Genomic DNA, 20483 nt, shown 5'->3' with positions numbered 1-20483 from the left:
ATCAAGTGTCATTTCACCACATCAGCAAACAAGAACATTTCACACACACAAAAAAAAAAGTATTAGTGCAATGTATAATACACTGAGCAGGATGATATAGACGGGAGTTATAGAAGTACGGTATGTTATATACTGCATTCTTCTTGCGTCCATATTACTAAAGTTTAGCTTGGACCGGTCTCATTTCAAGATCTGCACTTTTCACGACAAAGATGAACTTTAAACATAGACTATAAAATCAGTAAATAACTTAATTCTTAAGTAGCGTTCTATTGCATGTTAACTTCGGGCTGCACTCTGATGCTGTCTGTGATTTTCATGAACCCTCAGGTCTTGGATCATCATTTACGATTTGTTGAAATCCCTTTTTTTTCAATCGGCATTTTTATTGCCCAAATTCTTTAAATTCACACATGTGCTTAATGAATTTGGTGCAAGATAAAGAAAAAATTATTTTTAAATTATTTTTGTCCTTAGCTGTTTTTTTTTTCCTTACATTTCAGCACCAAAAAGTCGTAAATCTTTTTAAAAGTTGCAAATTGAAAACTCCTCCAGAAACCTTACTCCAGGGGGACACTGGAGTGGGATGGACCAAAAAGGTGACATTCGGTAAAAGTCATATTTCATGAATCTGTCTGAACCATCTGGAAAAGCAACCATGCGAAAAAGAAATACTATTTAAAAAGTGGCGCTAAATGTATCAACAATGAGGCACAAATACTAAAGCTAAAAGGAGCAAATTACTCCTGAAAACTCAACAAAAGACAGTTGTGGCCATAAAATTGTATTAGCACTTTTCATTCGTGATGCCGGAAAAAAACACATGTATCCATGATTTTTGCATGACACATGGTCTGCCAAAATACAGGGACATGTGAACAGCCTCATAGATTATAATGGGTACTTGTTCTATCTGTGAAAAATCACGGAGTTTATCACATACCTAAAATAAAAAAAAATGACATCTGAATGAGGCCTATGCTGGAATAAAATATATATATTAATCCTGAAATATTGCAGTTTTGTAGTTGATCACAGAGTTTATCAGGCTCTTGTTTCCCAGTATGTAACAATCACTTCTGAGCCGTCATCTCGTTATCATCACAGTTGAGATTACAAGACTTGGTGAAAGCTGAAGACAGATAACACAACATCCACCATAACACTAGGAGCTCATACTCACTTGCGAGAGACTCGCACGATTCTTGTGCGAGTCTCTCGCATGAAAACCTGGCACTGCCGCCGACACTGGGACCAGAGCGTGTGACTGCATAGAAATACATGTAGCCGCACGCTCCGGTCAGAGTGCCGGCGGCAGTGCCAGGTTTTCATGCGAGAGACTCGCACAAGAATCGTGTGAGTCTCTCGCAAGTGATAATGAGCCCTAATTGGTGGTATCAAAATCCACATTTTCCCTCTTCCTGCACAATGACCACTGCACAGGTCAGAGCATGCCAAATAAACTCTCCTGTAGTAATGTCAGGTGTCAGAGACGCCAGTTTTTTTTGTCAATGAGGCTGCTAGAAAGCACATACTGGAACTATAACAGTAGACAGCAGCTTATACAAGATGGGCCCACATGCAGAAAACAAATATAGAAATCAAAATAATAAAACTGACAAACAATGTATCAATATTTGTTAAAAATTGGTAAAAAAACAAAATGCCTTGTTTAAATAGGGGCATATTCATAATACACCTCAAGCAGAAGTAGTCAAACAATATGCTGCTCAAATTATTGCCCTCATCTATCCTCAGGAGCGCCCGGCTCCTCATCTATCCTCAGGAGCGCCCGACTCCTCATCTATCCTCAGGAGCGCACCGCTCCTCATCTATCCTCAGGAGCGCACCGCTCCTCATCTATCCTCAGGAGCGCACCGCTCCTCATCTATCCTCAGGAGCGCACCGCTCCTCATCTATCCTCAGGAGCGCACCGCTCCTCATCTATCCTCAGGAGCGCACCGCTCCTCATCTATCCTCAGGAGCGCACCGCTCCTCATCTATCCTCAGGAGCGCACCGCTCCTCATCTATCCTCAGGAGCGCACCGCTCCTCATCTATACTCAGGAGCGCTCCGCTCACCTATCTTCATGAGCGTACTGCTTCTCAGCCGCACGTCTTCGTGCATGCTTGGGTGTGGTGTACTCCTGAAGATTGACAGTTCACACCGAGAATACGTCCACCCTGCTAATCCCAACTGTTCACTCTCCAATACTGCTAGAGACAGCCTTGCAGGAATACGGAGTATGGTTGGATCCAGCAACCTGCACAGCTTCAGAGCAATGTTTGCTAGTTCTACAGTAAAGTGCTTGCACCCTGCCTAGGAAAACAGCTACCTATAATGCCTTGCAGAGGTAGCCAGGAATTTAGGCAAACTAAGCAGTAAAAATCACTCTGATCTTGGAAATGGAGAGAATTCTTAGTAAAAGGTGAGTTGCACAGTTGCTTGATTTTTGACTGCATTCATAGTGCATTTTTTTGCTGGAGAAAATAAAACAAAACATCGCTGCCACAAAGTGTGTGTGGCCTTTCAAGCAGTTTTGCCCATGTAGCAGGATGAGACAACTCCTTTGATAGGTCAGTAGATGATGCTGCGGGAGTCCCAGTACAGTTTCTGGATAACAGAATAAAAGACTTTTTTTTTTTATAGACAGTAGTTCTATGGATAAAAACAAAGACAGAAACATAATAGGTAAATACCCTCCAGTAAATAAACAGCATAGTGCATGAAAACAACATCGGGTACTTAGTTAACTTAAATTTGATATAAAAAAATTGCAAAATCCATCCCACCACTTCACGGTGACCCTAACTGGGATGGTCCTAACCTCTAATATTTAAAACTTTACCATTTGTCAATTGACAAGCATGTGGATAAAGGCTGAGAAGGACTGAGTCTGGCTAGTAGACACACAGCCATAGGGAACCACATGAATACAATGACCAGTTCAAACATGGCTTTAGGTCTACTAGCCGGGTTCAGTCCTTTTTAGCCCGTATCCACATGCATGTTACTTTTAAATGGTAAGGTTTTAAATATTGGAGGTTAGGACCATCACGATTAGGGTCACCGTTGAGTGGTGGGATGGCTTTTGCATTTTATCTATCAAAATTGTGTTAACTAAGTACCTTTTCCCAAGCATGTCACCGGTGTGTCGCCGGAGCTTCATAATTTGCAGCTGCTAGACAGCCTGAATACATGTGGGAATTCCTAACAAACAGGCATTCCCCACAAGTATTCAGGCTGTCTACAAGTCGCAAATCATGCAGCTGTGGCGACACAAACCAAATCTCCGAGCACGCTCGAAAACTTGGGGAACCAAGCATGCTCGGGAAAATCCGAGAACCGAGCATACTCACTCATCACTAATTGTATTCCATGCTACTGCATCAAAAAGGTGCTGCTACACCAGTACAATAGAAGAAATCTGAAGATGATTGTCCTCATGAACTTTGTTCCCCGAGATAATCAGTGAAACTTTTGTCAGCAGTGCAAATATTACAGAGCAGTGATTCATCCAGCACAACCAGTTTGGCAGAATGTGCAAAATCACGGCTTGTTTGCACAAGATGGCAGCATGTACTAACGAGGACAGGAGACAGACACAGCGACCCATATAGGAAGCTTATCACATAGTAATGTTTATAGATATGTAGTGTTTTATTATGTACAGTATTCTGGTAATTTGCTGAAGAGACCTGAATATTACAGACGTATGTTACATTTACATCATGTATTCTTACGCTCTGATATGTGTTGTCCGGTGACATTCCTTTCTAAATTGGTTTGCTCAGTCAGATCTGGAATAAAAAGTGACATTTTTTATAAAGAAAGGTGATGAATGTGCCCAGGTGACAACATCCATTCCATTCATATATTGTAGGACAATATTTTGTGTGAAGGACCTCTGATGGTGGATCGTAATTTGGCGGAACCCGACAACGTAGGGATCATAGTTTTAGGGAACCCGACAGCGTATGTTCACTTCTGTGGCTCCACCTCAGGGAAAATTAACCATTACACCGCTCCCATTAAAAGGAACCTGATGGTGGATTCATGCCGCCCAGAACCATGGGCAGCAAGCGTCAGACACTGACTGTATGATTTCAGCCAGGTATGTTGGACTCTAAAAAGATGTCAAACATATTTTAAAAGCCACTTAGACTAGTTAGAGAGGTCGATTCCAGGCGACTTCTCCCCGCCTGCACCCCTTTATTGATTGATCTCTCCCTGTGTGTGTACAGGGCGAGACCTGTCAGTCATTGGCAGCAGAAGCCACTGTGGACTCACCTTTCCGACTAATCACCCATGTGGCTCCGGTGGCTATTAAACTTTGTTTCTCTCTGAAACAGTGAGTTAAACATATATAGCACAAATCACGTAGCCAATGTCTGATACATGCTGCCCATGGTACATGCGCTATTTCCCTACTGGTTTCAGTCGGGAGGTCAAAAGCCACAAAAAATACAACCGATGCAGGCTTTGCTGAGGATTACCCATAGATCCCCAGCTTCTTGAAAGTAGTGAAAAAATAATCACCTTCTCTGCTCTTCTCGCCTGGTCCTCTGCAATCTTCACACACCCAACCTGAAGCGATTACACCTCATCCCTTGCGACTGCTGTATCCAATCTGGGATCATAAGACAAAGCATAAAAGCAGCCTGAAATCTTACTGTACTAGAAATGCATCCTTCACCAAGCTGGGAAAAGTAAACCTCGATTTATCCACATGCAAAAACATCAAGTCGAAATAGCCAAGAATTTCCCAACGCTGGGGGAGATAGAAAACTAATCTGCCACCCATACAAACCAAAAAATAGAGACACTTGGTGCAAACACTGTGACGCGGTTTCCCATTTATGATTAATACTTTGGTCACAACTCCAAAACCACTAACAGCTTCCAATATTCCTCTTACAGAGGCTGGGTCACCAGGTCATAAGGGGACAATTTTTTGCTCTTTATTCCCACGGTTTGCCTTTTTTATTAATATTATTTGGTGCTAATTTTCACAGCGTTTTCCAGGGGTCGTGGCTCAGTCATAGAGTAATCATGCCGAGCATCCTAAAAATACTCCCCACAGAATTCTGTGTGCCATGCCCCATTTGTAAAAAAATAAAAACATAAGAATTTGCAACAAATAAAAAGGGCCCACATATTTGGAACTATATCTTGGATTTTGAAAAAAAAAAAAAGGGAATACTCAGTGGAGCACTAGGACTAAAATTACAGCACAAGCTGTCCACTTTTGACCCGATGTCAGGCACTCCTAAATACATAAAGAGTACATAGTGCATCCACTCCTTTGCCAATAACAAGTCGTCAGTCAGTTTCTATTGCATATTGCTTCCTTTTAAGTTGACACAATGTATGTTCTATAGGAAAGGATTTAAAAAAAAAAAAACCTCAAAAAGGGAAAGAGGACAACAGTAGAGAAGCTCGATCTGGACGAAGTCACCATTCCACATTCTTCAGAACCAATTTCAGAAATGCCCAAAGTGCTAAAGTTCCATAAAGGGTCAGCGGTGCACAGAAACAGGCGAGAGAAGGCAGAGTTGCATGTCTGGCATAATTTATATCTGTCAGAATTCATCGAATTGTTTTAAAAAAAAAAATACACAATCCTTCAGACCAGTTAAGCCGACATTTGCAGAGAACACCTCCATTGAAAGCCCAAGAATGTGACTTTCCTTATCCAAAAGCAAAAATGTGCAAATGCACAAATGGAACACACAGATGTAGTAGATTGTAAGCCTCCCTTCAAATGGAGAAGGAACCCACCAAGTTTTCACCAACTTTCTGATTTAAAAGACCACAGCAAGAGTAAAGGGTTTTGTTACCTCCGTTCCTCGAAGCTCAAGGAGATCTGGTCTTGCTTGTACTGTCCATATTAGCAGACAACGCTACTTGGGAGCTTCCAATAATGACCCAAAATTTTTGTTATAAATATTTATGTCTGAAGTTTTGGCTCATAAATGACCTACTACATCTGGGCAATAAAAATGAAAAAAGCATATACAGAATTGGAGGAATAGGGCTAAGCAACAGCACTTGTGAAAAAGACTTGGGTATACTAATAGATCACCGACTGAACATGAGTCAACAGTGTGATGCAGCAGCAAAAAAGGCAAATACAATTCTAGGATTTATTAACAGAAGCATACAGTCTAGATCACGTGAAGTCATTATTGCCCTCTATTCCTTTCTGGTCAGACCTCATCTGGAATACTGTGTCCAGATTTGGGCACCACATTTTAAAAAAGACATCAACAAACTGGAGCAAGTTCAGAGAAGAGCGACCAGAATGGTGACCGGTCTGCAAACCATGTCCTATGAGGAACAGTTACAGGGTTTGGGAATGTTTAGCTTCCAAAAGAGAAGGCTGAGAGGAGACTTAATAGCTGTCTACAAATATCTCAAGGGCTTTCACATTGTAGAAGGATCATCTTTATTCTCATTTGCACAAGGGAAGACTAGAAGCAATGGGATGAAACTGAATGGGAGGAGACACAGATTAGATATTAGAAAACTACTTCTTGACAGTTAGAGTGATCAATGAGTGAAACAGGCTGCCACGAGAGGTGGTGAGTTCTCCTTCAATGGAAGTCTTCAAACAGAGGCTGGACAGACATCTGTCTGGGATGATTTAGTGAATCCTGCTTTGAGCAGAGGGGTGGACCAGATGGCCCAGGAGGTCCCTTCCAACCCTACCATTCTATGATTCTAATGCAAGTTCTAGAAAGTCTCTTGCTCTAAATGCATTTACCTTGAATGAAAAGACTGAGCCAATAGAACTAATGTAAGGACCAAGCTCCACATGGGTATAGTGACTGATACCCATCGTGGAGGCTCTTATTTTTGCCAGGGTAATATTATAGATCTCTCTGTGACAATCCTCTGTCATACTGAATGCTCCTATGACTTGTGACCACTAAAACCTGATAAAATGGTCTATGTAGAACTTGAGTTTCAAGTTGAGCTTCTTAACAGAAGGATTATAAATATTGACTTTAGGACTTATATGTCCAGTTGTTCTTGTGCCGGTAGAGAATTCTGTAGTAGGGCAGGACCAGTATCAGTCCTGTAAAAGATGATTTATAACCAATTACTCCAGATAGTTTAGAAAAACTGACATAACGAGTTGTCACTATTGCACAATCCTTTGCTAATGGGCCCATAGAGGTGCAAAAAAATAATAATAATACTCACCTCCCATACCGGCTCCTCTGTACTTAAAGGGAATCTATCACCCCTTTTTTTCGAATATGAGCTGCCAGCACTGACATCAGGGGCTTATCTACAGCATTCTGTAATGCTGTAGATAAGCCCCCGATGAAACCTGAAAGATAAGAAAAAAGAGTTAGATTATACTCACTGGCGGCGAGTCCTGTCCGATGGGTGTCGCGGTCCGGTTCGGCGCCTCCTATCTTCATATGATGCCGTCCTCTTCTTTTCTTCCTGTCATGGCTCCAGCGCACTGCTCTGTCCTGTTGAGAGCAGAGTCCTGCAGTGCGCAGGTGCCGGGAGAGGTCCGGCGCCTGCGCACTGCAGTATTCTGCTCTGCCCTCAACAGAGCAGAGCAGTGCGCCTGCGCCGGAGCCACGACAGGAAGGAAAGAAGAGGACGTCACCATTAGAAGATGGGTGGCGCCGGACCGCAACACCCATCGGACCAAGACCGGACTGCCCCCCCGGTGAGCATAATCTAACTCTTTTTTCTTATCTTTCGGGTTACATAGGGGGCTTATCTACAGCATTACAGAACGCTGTAGATAAGCCTGTGATGTCGGTGCCGGCAGCTCATGTTCAAAAAAAGGGGTGACAGATTCCCTTTAACACTGCATCCCCAAACTTTCAATGAGAATCCTCCTGTGACCTAATTATTAGTCATGAGGGAGAAGTTGGAACTCTTATAAGCTGGTTTGTGGACAACCCTTTATTACAAAAGTAAACAGTGGCATTTAAAAGTTTGGGCACCCCTGCTAAAAAATACTGTTATTATGAACAGTTAAACAAGGTGAAGATGAAATGATCTCTAAAAGGCCTAAAGTTAAAGGTGACACATTTCCTTTGTATTTTAGGCAAAACATTTTTTTTGTTAATTTTTTGCATTTTAAAAATTACAAAAAGGAAAATGAGCTGATGGAAAAGTTTGGGCATCCTGCATGGTTAGTATCTAGTTGCATCCCCTTCTGAAATCATTACAGCTTGAAAACACTTTTTGTAGCCAGTCAAGAGTCTTTCATTTCTTGTTTGAGGGATTTTCATCTATTCTTCCTTGGAAAATTCTTCCAGTTCTGTTAGATTCCTTGGTCGTCTTGCATGCACTGTTATATTTATGTCTAGACACAGATTTTCAATGATGTTCAGATCATGGGACTGTGAGGGCCATTGTAAAACCTTCAGCTTGTGCCTTTTGAGGTCGTCTATTGTGGATTTTGACGTGTGCTTAGGATCATTATCCATTTGTAGAAGCCATCCTCTTTTAAACTTCTGATTTGCCTCTCTAACAATCCTACAAGCAGCTCTCACTGAAATTTTGCTTGGTCTTCCAGAACTTATCTTGACCTCCACTGTTTCTTTTAACTGCCATTTCTTAATTACATTTCAAACTGAGGAAAGGGCAACTTTAAAATACTTTGCTATGCTCTCATAGCCTTCTACTGCTTTGTGGGCCTCCACCTTTGTCAGAGTGTTTGGCAGCTGCTTAGAATAACCCATGGCTGCTGTTTTTTGGCACAGAGAAGTCTAGGTTTTTATAAAGTTGGGAAATTTACATCATCTGGCTTTTCCTAACGATGAGAGTGAACAATTCATAACTCTAACAGGCTAATTAAGGTCTGAAACCTTGGCCAAAGTTATCTGAGCTCACAAATCTCCAAGGGTGCCCAAAGTTTTCCTTTTTGTAATTTTTAAAATGTACAAGAGATAAAAAAATATATATTTCTTTGCCTAAAGTACAAAGGAAATGTGTCATCTTTAACTTTACGCCTTTCAGAGATCATTTAATCTTCAACTTGCTTAACTGTTCACAATAATAGTTATTTTGACAAGGAGTGCCCAAACTTTTACATGCCACTGTATAAGCCTGTCTTTGGCCTTGGAGGAGTGTGGACATCAGTGAGGAGTTTTCGCACTTTTTCTTTCATACCACAGTCTGGTAAACGGATGTCATTCATATTAAAACAATAATGGCAACCATGGTGGTTATTACTTCGCTTTCTCAGCAATATATAGAAGAAGTAAACAACTGAAAGGAATGTATAACTTGACAGAACTACTTGAGTTATAGGGTAGTGGCATTTCCTGATTAATGGAGAAATATTTTGTTAAAGTCGCCATACAAGCTTTTAAAAGGTGCCTGCAGGCTACACATAACCAGTTAAACATGTATTTGTACTTGGAATATCTTTATACCTGCATCAGACACTCCCTATGAAGGTGAAGGACTTGTCATTAGAGTTCATTATTACATACTGGAAAGTCAATAAATAAGGTTTCAGGCAGGGGCGTACAAAGAAATCATGGGTCCAAATAACACCAGTCCTAATTGGTCTCCATTTCCCCAAACCCCAAAAATATATTCAGCAGAGTAGGTGGTTTACAGTGCAAAGGCATAGTCACACATGACGGCATCTCTCCCAATTTAGAAAGGCAGGGAAAGTGACATGTATTGTGGAACTTACACAGAAATGTTGCCCCTTTCATGACCCCCCCAGAGTATGATGCCAACAAAACTGCCCTCCCACACACAGTGTGATGCCCCTGTACGGTCCCCCACAAGCAATGATATTTTCACAGTCACCCACATATTATAAAGGTGTGGGGGTTTGCAGGTACGCAGGATGCAGTGACTAGTCGCGAGACAATTTGGTGCTTTCTATAGTAACGTTTATAAGACTAGAGGGAACTTTCCTTAGTCACGGCCTGATCAACAAAAGGGGTAACACGGGTTGCCCTCGCAAGGGCTCTATACAAGCAAACACAAACGGGTAGAACACGACTACTTCTGGCAGTAGCCGGTCACTATAGGGCCGCGGTATGGCCGACTACGGGTCCTTAATTATATAGTCAACTTAGCCGTCCAGACATCTCTCGCCATTCGGGATGGTGGTCTTTCGGCGTAGTAGTCGCTGGGCCCAGTTACTGAGGCATTGACAAAGTCTTTGCGCGCTCCGGCGCGCTCATGACAATGGAGCCCCACAGGCCCCGGCGGAGTCCTTGGATGGATGGGCTGCATCCCCTGGACTGGTTCAAGCGGCGGCGGTGTGGGGTGGCGGGTGATAGGCCACCTGTGAAACTAGCAGCTGCGACGGGGACTCCGCGGTGAGCAAAGGCCCGGCCCTTGCCGCGGACCGGAGCGGGACAGTGGTAGCCGCCGATGGCACCGGACTTTCTGCGGCCACAGGTGAGAGCAGGGCAGCTGCGGGTGGCAGGAGACAGGCCGCAGCCGCGAGCTGGGGCAAGGCAGCAGCGGCCGCGAGCGACCGCGGGCAGGCCGCAGCCACGGGCTGAGGTGAGGCGGCAACGGCCGCGGGCTGAGGTAAGACGGCAGCAGGTCTCGGACAGTCGTCCCGGCGCCGTCCCTCTGATGTCCTTCATGAGCGTCTCCCCTGGCACTGGTAAGTCGCTCTGGCTCTCAGTTGCTCCCACGGTCTCCTGCTGCTTTTGTCCCAGTCTGCTGACTCATCGTCCCGGGAATTCCCCGCCTCCTTTATACTGGTCCCTCCCCCCAGCCCATCTGTCTGTCACAACGGTCCGTCCCCGAACTCTGTCCCCCGGGGACAGTTTCCCCCGGAACCTAGATGACGGCTCCCTTGGTTCGGCCCGGACACTCGACGGGGGCCGTTCCTCCCACAAAGGCCCTATGTGACCCTCAAAATAGAATGATGCTTCTACAGACACCCACTCAGTATAATGCCCCTCTCACACCACTCTTCAAGCACAAGCTAAAAAATAACTACTCATCTAGTACTGATCCCCCCAATCTGCTGCTCTGGTCTGTGTAGCATGTGGACTGAGGCTCAACATAACAGGCAGGATGTACAACAGTCATTGCCCCTGCTGAGACTCAGATGCACAGGCTGATAGATGCCACAGGCTGATAGGTGGCACAGGCCAATAGGTGGTACAAGCTGATAGGTGCCACAGGCTGATAGCACAGGCCGATAGGTGGCACATGGAGCCAATGGCATTTAAGGTTTTATTCTAGTAAGCAATTGCCCCATCACACATAGAAATAATGCCCTCAGTCTCCTTGTCTACCAATCACTCATCCTAGAGCAGGTACATGCTCAAAATCTTATCTTTGTTAATGTCCTTCTTTTTGGATCCATTGCTGTATTTTAAAATGGCATATGGGAATCTTCAGCAATAAGGGAGTCATTCGTAAAGTGCCATTTACTCTTGCCAGATAATCTGCCTGTAATGAGCACAAGCAGTAGCGTAGTTACTGGGGGGCAGAGGGGGCCATCGCCCCAGACCCTGTCACATGAAGAGGCCCACCGAAGTCAACGCCACTTTTTGATGAGGCAGAACACCGCACAGGAGGAGAGCAGGAAAATGTCTGCTCCCCTGCCTGACGGACATTCTGCACGCTGTTGGCACAGTAGAGTCTCCCTCCTGCATTGAAAGTGCCAGCTTTACTGACCTGAGGAGCTTCTTCCCAAACTGCACAGCTTGGATTTTCTCAGGCACACAGGGTCATAGTGCTCACCTTGTATTTCTCTCAGACACTTCCTGGTCCTGCCTCCCTCTCTACAAACTTGGTAAGTGCCATGTCATGGTCACTGGAGGTTGAATGTGAGAGGATGGGGGTATTGTGGTAGAGTGGGGACAGTGCACTGGAGGGGTGAATGTGAGACCATGGGGGTATTGTGGTGGAGGGGGGACAGGGCACTGGGGGGGGTGAATGTGAGAGGATGGGGTATTGTGGTGGAGGGAGGACAGAGCACTGTGGGGGTGAATGTGAGAGGATGGGGTATTGTGGGGGCTGAAGTGGGGTAGGGGGGACAGGGCATTGGGAGGTGAAGGTGAGAGGATGGGGTATTTTGGGACCATGAGGTATTGTGGGGGTGGGAGACAGGGCACTGGGGGTGAATGTAAGAGGATGGGGGTATTATGTGGGGAAGGGCCCTGGGGGCTGAATGTGAGAAAATGTTGGTAGTGTGGAGGTTGAATGTGAGAGGATGGGGTATTGTGAGGGCTGAAGTGGGGGAGGGGGGACAGGGCACTGGGGGGCTGATTATTATACTGTTTTGATAGGAGATTAGATTCACTCTATTACATGTAATATTTGCTCTCTGGGGGGCTGGAGATGGGGAGGTCAGGGGCTTTTGATACTTACCAGTTGGATCTTTTATGAATATTAGTATAGCAAGCCTCCATATAGTAACCATGAGCTGAATCACATTTAAAGGGAATCTGTCCTCCCTGGGACGTGTATGACCTATTAATATGGGCATACAGGTAATAGAAATGTTACACTAGTCCTACTTGTCTGCCTCATATTAGTGGTCTTGTTGCTGAGAAATGTTATATTCTCTCTTTATGTTAATGATTTCTTCCAGACTCCGGGGCGTGCGGTGCCGTAAGAAAGCCCTGCCTCCTGTCTTTATTGTAATACTGCGCCCCTCCCATCAGCATCAGTTATGGCCCCAGAATCTGGTGCCTGCGCCCTGCACTCCCTCAAGAATATGTACCTCATTCTCCCTTTTGTGGGCACTGCATTCAGGGATCTTCTGCGCAGTCGCAGGTGACTTCCACTCCAGTGATCTCCGGTGTGCGCACAGATAAGGTGCTCTCCCCATTTCCTCCCTGCATAGTCATCCCCATGTACACATGGTTCCTAGCGATGACTGCAGGGAGGAAGTGAGGAGAGTATATTATCAGCACGCGCACCGTAAATCACAGTGACTCACCTGCGCAGACGATCAATGAATGCAGTGCCCACAGAAGGGAAAGAATGAGGTTCAGATTGTGGTGACTTGCAGGTACAGGATTCTGGGGCCATAACTGACATACATGGGAGGGGGTAGTGTTGTGAGTTCATTTTCCCCTTCGTCACTGAGGTCTGGTGAACTCCCTATTCTGGTAAAGGAAGGTAATGAGCCTGATTGTCAGGCACCTGAGACTAGTGAGGATGACTGGCTGAGTGGAGTCACTGACTGGATATAAGGCTGCCGACGCCCTTCTGCCCTGCGGGTGATTTCTCTGTGGACTTCTAGGACACCAGTCTGATTCCTGCTTCCCTAAAGCTAAGTTTTCTGCTTTGCCTGTTTGCATTTATGTTTTGTTTTCCTTGCTTTTCTGGATTCTGCCATTCCCTGCTGGGGTGAGCTGAATCTCCTTTTGCCGGTTGCTCTGTCTTCAGAATATTCCTGAGTACTGACATAGCTTTTTTGAAGCCTAGCGTCTTCAGGGCCTTTTTCACTGTCAGTCTGTTGGCTCTTATTTTCATAGGGTTTTTCACGGATTGCAGACAGCAGCCTTCCTGTTCTTTCCTATCTATGTAGTTTGGGCCCAGTCTTTGCTCAGTTTATCTTTCTGTCTGTGTTAGTGTTTTCATCTTGCTTCACCGTCATTATATGTTGGGGGCTGCCTATTGCTTTGGGGTCTGCTCTGGGGCAGTTTAGATTTCCCCTTTCTTTCTGTAGGCCTATTTAATTCTCCGGCTGTGATCGAGGGGTCTAGGGCATCGTAGGAACTCCCCACGGCTACTGTTAGTTGTTGTGATAGGATCAGGGGTCTGCAATCCGATAGCCGCCAACTGCTCTGGTTTTCTGGACTTAGCTAGCATTTCTGTTTTTGCCCCCTACGGTGACTCAATCATAACAGAATCACCCGCCATACCGCAGATCCTAGGGTACTCAATAGCAGGAAAGAATTGTGTTTAAAAAAAAAAAAAAGTGTGTGTATATTCTTTCCTCTATATCTGTGAGGCCGTAGGGGGAATTTTTTTTTCTCTCAGTGGAGATAAAGCAATTGTCTGATCGTGTAAGCAGCTCGCTGCAGAAGTGCGGGGAATTTCCGCCTACCTTGCTCGTTCGCATGCTGTTGAACCAAAGATCCCTACACCTGATGTATTTTTTGGGGATCGATCTAAATTTTTGAGTTTCAAAAATAATTGTAAATTGTTTTTTGCCTTGAAGCCTAACTCGTCGGGGAGCTTCGCGCAGCACGTTAGGATTGTCATCTCTTTGCTGCGTGGCGATCCCCAGGATTGGGCGTTTTCTTTGAAACCAGATGATCCTATTCTGACTAATGTGAACGCATTCTTTCAAGCTTTGGGGTTGTTGTATGATGAACCTAATGCTATTGATCAGGCTGAAAAGACCCTGTTGGCATTAAACCAGGGTCGAGATTCTGCAGAGTTGTACTGTCAAAAGTTCCGAAAGTGGGCGGTCCTTACTACCTGGAATGATAATGCCTTGGCTGCTTTCTTTCAGAAGGGTTTGTCAGAAGCCGTAAAAGATACTATGGTGGGATTTCCTGTTCCCTCTGGTCTGGACGATTCTATGTCATTAGCCATTCAGGTTGATCGGCGTTTACGTGAACGCAGGATTGCACGAGAGGTGTTGCCACCGGTTGAACAGACGTCTGAACCTATGCAATTTGATAGAGTTTTGTCTAAGGCGCAATGTCAGGAGTTCAGAAGGCGTAATAAGCTGTGTTTTTTCTGTGGAGATGCCTCGCATATTATTTCTGTTTGTCCTAAATGAGAGAAACGCTTTGCACACACGTTTTCTGTTGGTGGTGTTCAACCTAAGTTTCTTCTGGCAATTACTCTGATCTGCTCCCTGTCCACATTTTCCGCCAAGGCTTTTGTGGATTCGGGAGCAGCGCTAAACCTAATGGACTTGGATTTTGCTAAACGTTGTGGATTTCCGATGACACCTCTGCAGACGCCTATCCCTTTGAGGGGGATTGATGCTACTCCTTTGGCTAAAAATAAACCTCAGTTTTGGACCCAGGTGGTCATGCGGGTCGCCCCAGACCATCAAGAAAATTGCAGATTTTTGGTGTTGCATGGTCTGCATGATGCCGTTGTTCTGGGGTTTCCCTGGTTGCAAATTCATAATCCAGTTTTGGATTGGAAGTCTGTGTCTGTGGTGAGTTGGGGTTGTCGGTGTGCCTTTAGTGAGGCTCCAGTTTTTTCCACCTCTCCTCAGTCGCATGATGTTCCTGACTATTTGGCGGACTTTTATGATGTATTAAGTGAGAATGAGTCTGCGTCCTTGCCTCCTCATAGGAGTTATGACTGTGCAATTGAACTAAGCCCGGGGTGTAAATTTCCCAAGGGTCGGCTCTTCAATTTATCTGTACCCGAGCACGAGGCTATGTGGTCCTATATTAAGGAGGCGTTGGAGAAGGGTCATATTAGACCATCCTCTTCACCCTTAGGTGCCGGTTTTTTTTTTGTGGCCAAAAAGGATGGTTCTTTAAGGCCTTGTATTGATTATCGTGCCCTCAGTAAAATTACTATTAAATATCAGTATCCGTTACCCCTGATTTCGGATCTATTCTCTAGAGTTAGAGGTGCTTGCTGGTTTACCAAGCTTGCCCTCAGGGGGCGTATAATCTTATCCGCATTAAGCAGGGGGATGAATGGAAGACGGCGTTTAATACTCCGGAGGGACATTTTGAATACCTGGTGATGCCTTTTGGGCTCACTAATGCACCTTCTGTCTTCCAGTGCTTCATGAACGATATTTTCCGAGACTTTGTCGATAAATTTTTGATTATCTATCTGGATGATATTTTGATCTTCTCCAAGGATTGGGATTCTCATGTGGAACATATTCGGACTGTGTTCCGGAACTTGAGGGAGAATTCCCTGTATGTATGTCAAAGGATCGAAATGCCTTTTTGGAGTACAGAGGATTTCATTTTTGGGATTTATTTTGTCTCCGTCAACTATTGAAATGGACCCGGCCAAGGTACAGGCCATTTATGATTGGGTTCAGCCCACTTCTTTGAAGGCCCTCCAGAAGTTTTTGGGTTTTGCTAATTTTTATCGGAAATTTATAGCAAAATTTTCTAGTATTGCCAAGCCATTGACTGATCTGACTAAGAAGGGTGCTGGTGTGTTGAATTGGTCTCCGGAGGCTGTTGCTTCCTTTCAGGAGCTGAAGCGAAGATTTACCTCCGCCCCGGTTTTGCGGCAACCTGATGTCTCACTCCCGTTCCAGGTAGAGGTGGATGCTTCTGAGATTGGTGCAGGAGCTGTTTTGTCCCAAAAGGATCCTGTAACATCTAAAATGAATCCCTGTGCTTTCTTTTCCCGAAAGTTCTCTCCATCTGAACGTAACTATGATGTGGGGAATCGGGAACTGTTGGCCATGAAGTGGGCATTTGAGGAGTGGAAACATTGGTTGGAGGGAGCTAAACATCAAGTTGTGGTCCTCACTGACCACAAGAATTTGATTTACCTAGAGTCGGCTAAACGCTTGAACCCTAGACAGGCTAGGTGGGCCTTGTTTTTTACACGTTTTGATTTTGTGGTCTCTTTTCTTCCTGGAACTAAGAATGTCAAGGCAGACGCCCTCTCTAGGAGTTTCTTTGCTGATTCTCCTGTGGTGACCAAGCCTGCTACCATCTTAGGCGAAGGGGTAGTTCTTTCTGCCATCTCGCCCGATTTGAGACTTGCTCTGCAAGAGTTCCAGGAGGACAAACCTGAGCGTTGTCCCAGTGGAAAGTTGTATGTTCCTGACCAGTGGAAGAAGAGAGTGATGTCCGAAGTTCATTGCTCTGCATTGGCTGGTCATCCAGGTATTTTTGGTACTAGAGTCGCTCTTTTTGGTGGCCACCTTGTCTCATGATGTCAGGAATTTTGTGCAGTCCTGTGGGACTTGCTCCCGGTCTAAATCTTGTTCTCGCTCTAGTGGGTTGTTGATGCCTTTGCCGGTCCCCAGGAGGCCATGGACCCATATTTCAATGGATTTCATCTCTGATATGCCGGTCTCTCAAAGAATGACTGTTATTTGGGTGATTTGTGATAGGTTCTCTAAGATGGTTCATCTTGTACCACTCCCTAAGTTGCCATCTTCCTCTGAGTTGGTGCCCCTGTTTTTGCAACAGGTGGTTCGCTTGCACGGGATTCCTGAGAACATTGTATCTGACAGAGGAGTTCAGTTTGTGTCTAGATTTTGGAGGACTTTCTGTTCCAAGCTGGGAATTCAGTTGTCCTTCTCCTCTGCTTTTCACCCTCAGACCAATGGGCAGACAGAGAGAACAAACCAGACCTTGGAGTCGTATTTGAGATGTTTTATTTCCGCTGATCAGGATGATTGGGTTTCATTTTTGCCCTTGGCCGAATTTGCTTTAAATAATAGAGCTAGTTCTGCCACCTTTTTTTTGTAACTTTGTGTTTCATCCTCGATTTTCTTCAGGGCAGGTGGAGCCTTCTGCCTGCCCAGGTGTTGACACTGTGGTGGAGAGAATGCACCAGATCTGGGACCAAGTGGTGGATAAGTTATCTCTCTCCCAGGAAAAGGCCCAGCGGTTTTCCAATCGACATAAGACCATTGGTCCCCAGTTTAAGATTGGGGATATGGTGTGGTTATCATCAAAAAATATTGCTATGAAGGTGGCTTCTCCTAAGTTTAAGCCTAGATTTATTGGACCTTACAAGATTTTGGAGATTATTAATCCGGTCTCTTTTCGTTTGGCTCTTCCTGTCACATTTAAAATCCATAATGTGTTCCATAAGTCCTTGTTGAAGAGGTTTGTTGAACCAGTTGTTCCTGGGGTGGCACCTCCAGACCCTGTATTGGTTGAAGGTAACATGGAATATGAGGTAGAGAAAATACTGGATTCCCGTCTGGCTAGACGGAGACTCCAGTATTTGGTTAAGTGGAAGGGTTATGGTCAGGAGGATAATTCCTGGGTCTCTGCCTCTGATATTCATGCCAAAAGATTGGTGCGTGCCTTTCATCGTGCTCACCCTGATCGCCCTGGTGGCGTGGTTGAGGGTTCGGTGACCCCTCCTCAAGGGGGAGGTACTGTTGTGAGTTCATTTTCCCCTTCGTCACTGAGGTCTGGTGAACTCCCTATTCTGGTAAAGGAAGGTAATGAGCCTGATTTTCAGGCACCTGAGACTAGTGAGGATGACTGGCTGAGTGGAGTCACTGACTGGATATAAGGCTGCCGACGCCCTTCTGCCCTGCGGGTGATTTCTCTGTGGACTTCTAGGACACCAGTCTGATTCCTGCTTCCCTAAAGCTAAGTTTTCTGCTTTGCCTGTTTGCATTTATGTTTTGTTTTTGTTTTTCTTGCTTTTCTGGATTCTGCCATTCCCTGCTGGGGTGAGCGGAATCTCCTTTTGCCGATTGCTCTGTCTTCAGAATATTCCTGAGTACTGACATAGCTTTTTTGAAGCCTAGCGTCTTCAGGGCCTTTTTCACTGTCAGTCTGTTGGCTCTTATTTTCATAGGGTTTTTCACGGATTGCAGACAGCAGCCTTCCTGTCCTAGGGCATCGTAGGAACCCCCCACGGCTACTGTTAGTTGTTGTGATAGGATCAGGGGTCTGCAATCCGATAGCTGCCAACTGCTCTGGTTTTCTGGACTTAGCTAGCATTTCTGTTTTTGCCCCCTATGGTGACTCAATCATAACAGGGTAGTATTATTATGAAGACAGGAGGCAGGGATTTCTTACAGCACTGCATGCCCCTGAGCCTGGAAGAAACCATTAGCATAAGGAAAGAATATAAGATTTCTCAGCAACAAGACCATTAATATGAGGCATACAGGTAGGACTAGGGCAACATCTCAATTACATGTATGCCCATACTAATAGATCAAACACGAGCCGGAGGGTGACATATTCCCTTTAAAGCGCCACTCCAGCATTTTTTTTTTTTATTTCACCGCTGAAGTGGCGACCTAAAAGACCTCTACCGACTGTCTGATACTCACCCTCCGGCGTTTTCATCTGTTTTCGCCTCCGCTTGGCAGTTTGTGACCTGTCTGCTACTCCACTGTTTCATGGAGCGGCGCAGAGGTCTCTAATCTATGTGAGTCTTGAGACCCCCATTCAGGTCTTGTTCTCGCCTCTTTCTGTCTTTCATAGACTTACATTGTGACGTAGCTTCTAATTTCTGGCTAGTCAGAAGTGTTAGGGCTGGCGGAATGCACCAAATAATAAAATAATAGTAGGTGCGTTCGCAGCCCGGGGTCCACCGTGCAGGGGTGGTAAACTGCTGCTTAGAAGAGATGAGTGACTTTGCCTTTTTTCGGGTCGAGTCGGGTTTCATGAAACCCGACTTTTGCAAAAGTCGGGTCGAACGCAATCGGCCGATTATCGTGAAAAGTCGAAGGCCGACTGAAACATGAAACCCAATGCAAGTCAATGGGGAAGAATAGTCGGCAGTGAGTGGAGGACAGGAAACACACCTACAGTGCCCATTTTAATGCCAAAAACATCAATTCTTATTACTTAAGCTTGTCAACCTTAATTTACTTTATAATAATAGTTAGGCATTGAAAATTGGGGGTTATTTGGCTAAAGTTGTGGGGGCGGTAGGGCTGGCTCCAGATTTTCGTGGGCCCAGGGCCAAAGAGTGTCACTGGGCTCCTTTAACACATGCCACAATTCATGATCCTCTGATACGGCAGTGAAATAGCGGTATAGTACAGTGAAAAATACTTCACTTCTTACATCACATGACTGATATCCATTTTAAATTCTCCAATAGCTCCAAAAACGGACAGTATATTACTCCATACAGTATTATGGCCACCGCATAGTGCGCCATACAGAGTAATGAGGCCCATATATTTCTCCATACAGAATCATTGGTCCCATATAATGTTCGATACAGTATATGATGAGCTCCACATAATGCTACAGTATATGTTGGTCCCCATGGATGAAGCTCCACTGTCTTATGGGCCCAAATAATGCTCCATATATAACGGGCCCCGTTTCTAATGCTCTAGTGTATAATGGGCCCTGTAAATGCTGCTCCAGAGTCTGATGTCCACCTTTGGAATGCTCCAGTGTATGGTGGGCCCCATATATCTTTCTCCAGAGTATAGTGCTCCCCAAAAATTGCTCCCAACCTTTAAAACAATTAAATAAGTCTCCTCGCTAGGGAATCCCTGTACTCTGGACTCCTCGTAGTCCCCATCTTCCATCTCTCTGCACTTGGACTGTTTAGGCAGAGGGTGAACAGATGTGATGTCATTGCGCTCTCGGACCGGAATGTCACTGTCAGGAAAAGCGGAAGACGTCAAGGCGGTGGAGCAGGGAGAGGTAAGTATTTCAACTTTGCAAGTGCTGTGATCCTGAGCAAGCAGGGGGGGCCCACTCGTTGGCGACGGCACTGGCACAGGGCCCCTCATAGTACGGCGGTGTGTCTGATGGCGGGTGGGAGCGGGTTGGAGAGGGTGGGCCCTCCTGGGCCCTCCCACCGGCAGAGACACTTTTGCGTACTATGAGGGGCCCTGTGCCAGTGCCATCGCCCATGAGTATGCCCCCCCA

At 45.2% G+C, this 20483-nt stretch overlaps 1 long non-coding RNA gene across 1 annotated transcript in view; it reads right to left on the bottom strand.

Moving 5' to 3' along the window:
• Positions 1-1366: 1366 nt before the first annotated feature.
• LOC141097326 (uncharacterized) overlaps positions 1367-20483 on the bottom strand; it is a 55651-nt gene continuing 36534 nt past the window's right edge. The window contains exons 2-3 of the long non-coding RNA XR_012233914.1: positions 4540-4630; positions 1367-2658 (exon numbers count right to left, since the gene is read on the bottom strand). This is a non-coding gene — a long non-coding RNA (uncharacterized lncRNA). The remainder of the gene's footprint in view (positions 2659-4539; positions 4631-20483) is intronic.

Source organism: Dendrobates tinctorius, unplaced genomic scaffold (assembly GCF_039654945.1).
Source record: "Dendrobates tinctorius isolate UK_male_01 unplaced genomic scaffold, ASM3965494v1 ptg000084l, whole genome shotgun sequence".
In the NCBI taxonomy this organism is placed as follows: Eukaryota; Metazoa; Chordata; class Amphibia; order Anura; family Dendrobatidae; genus Dendrobates; species Dendrobates tinctorius.
The sequence above is the reverse complement of the archived record's forward strand: the minus strand, read 5'-3'. Positions and strand labels throughout refer to the sequence as shown.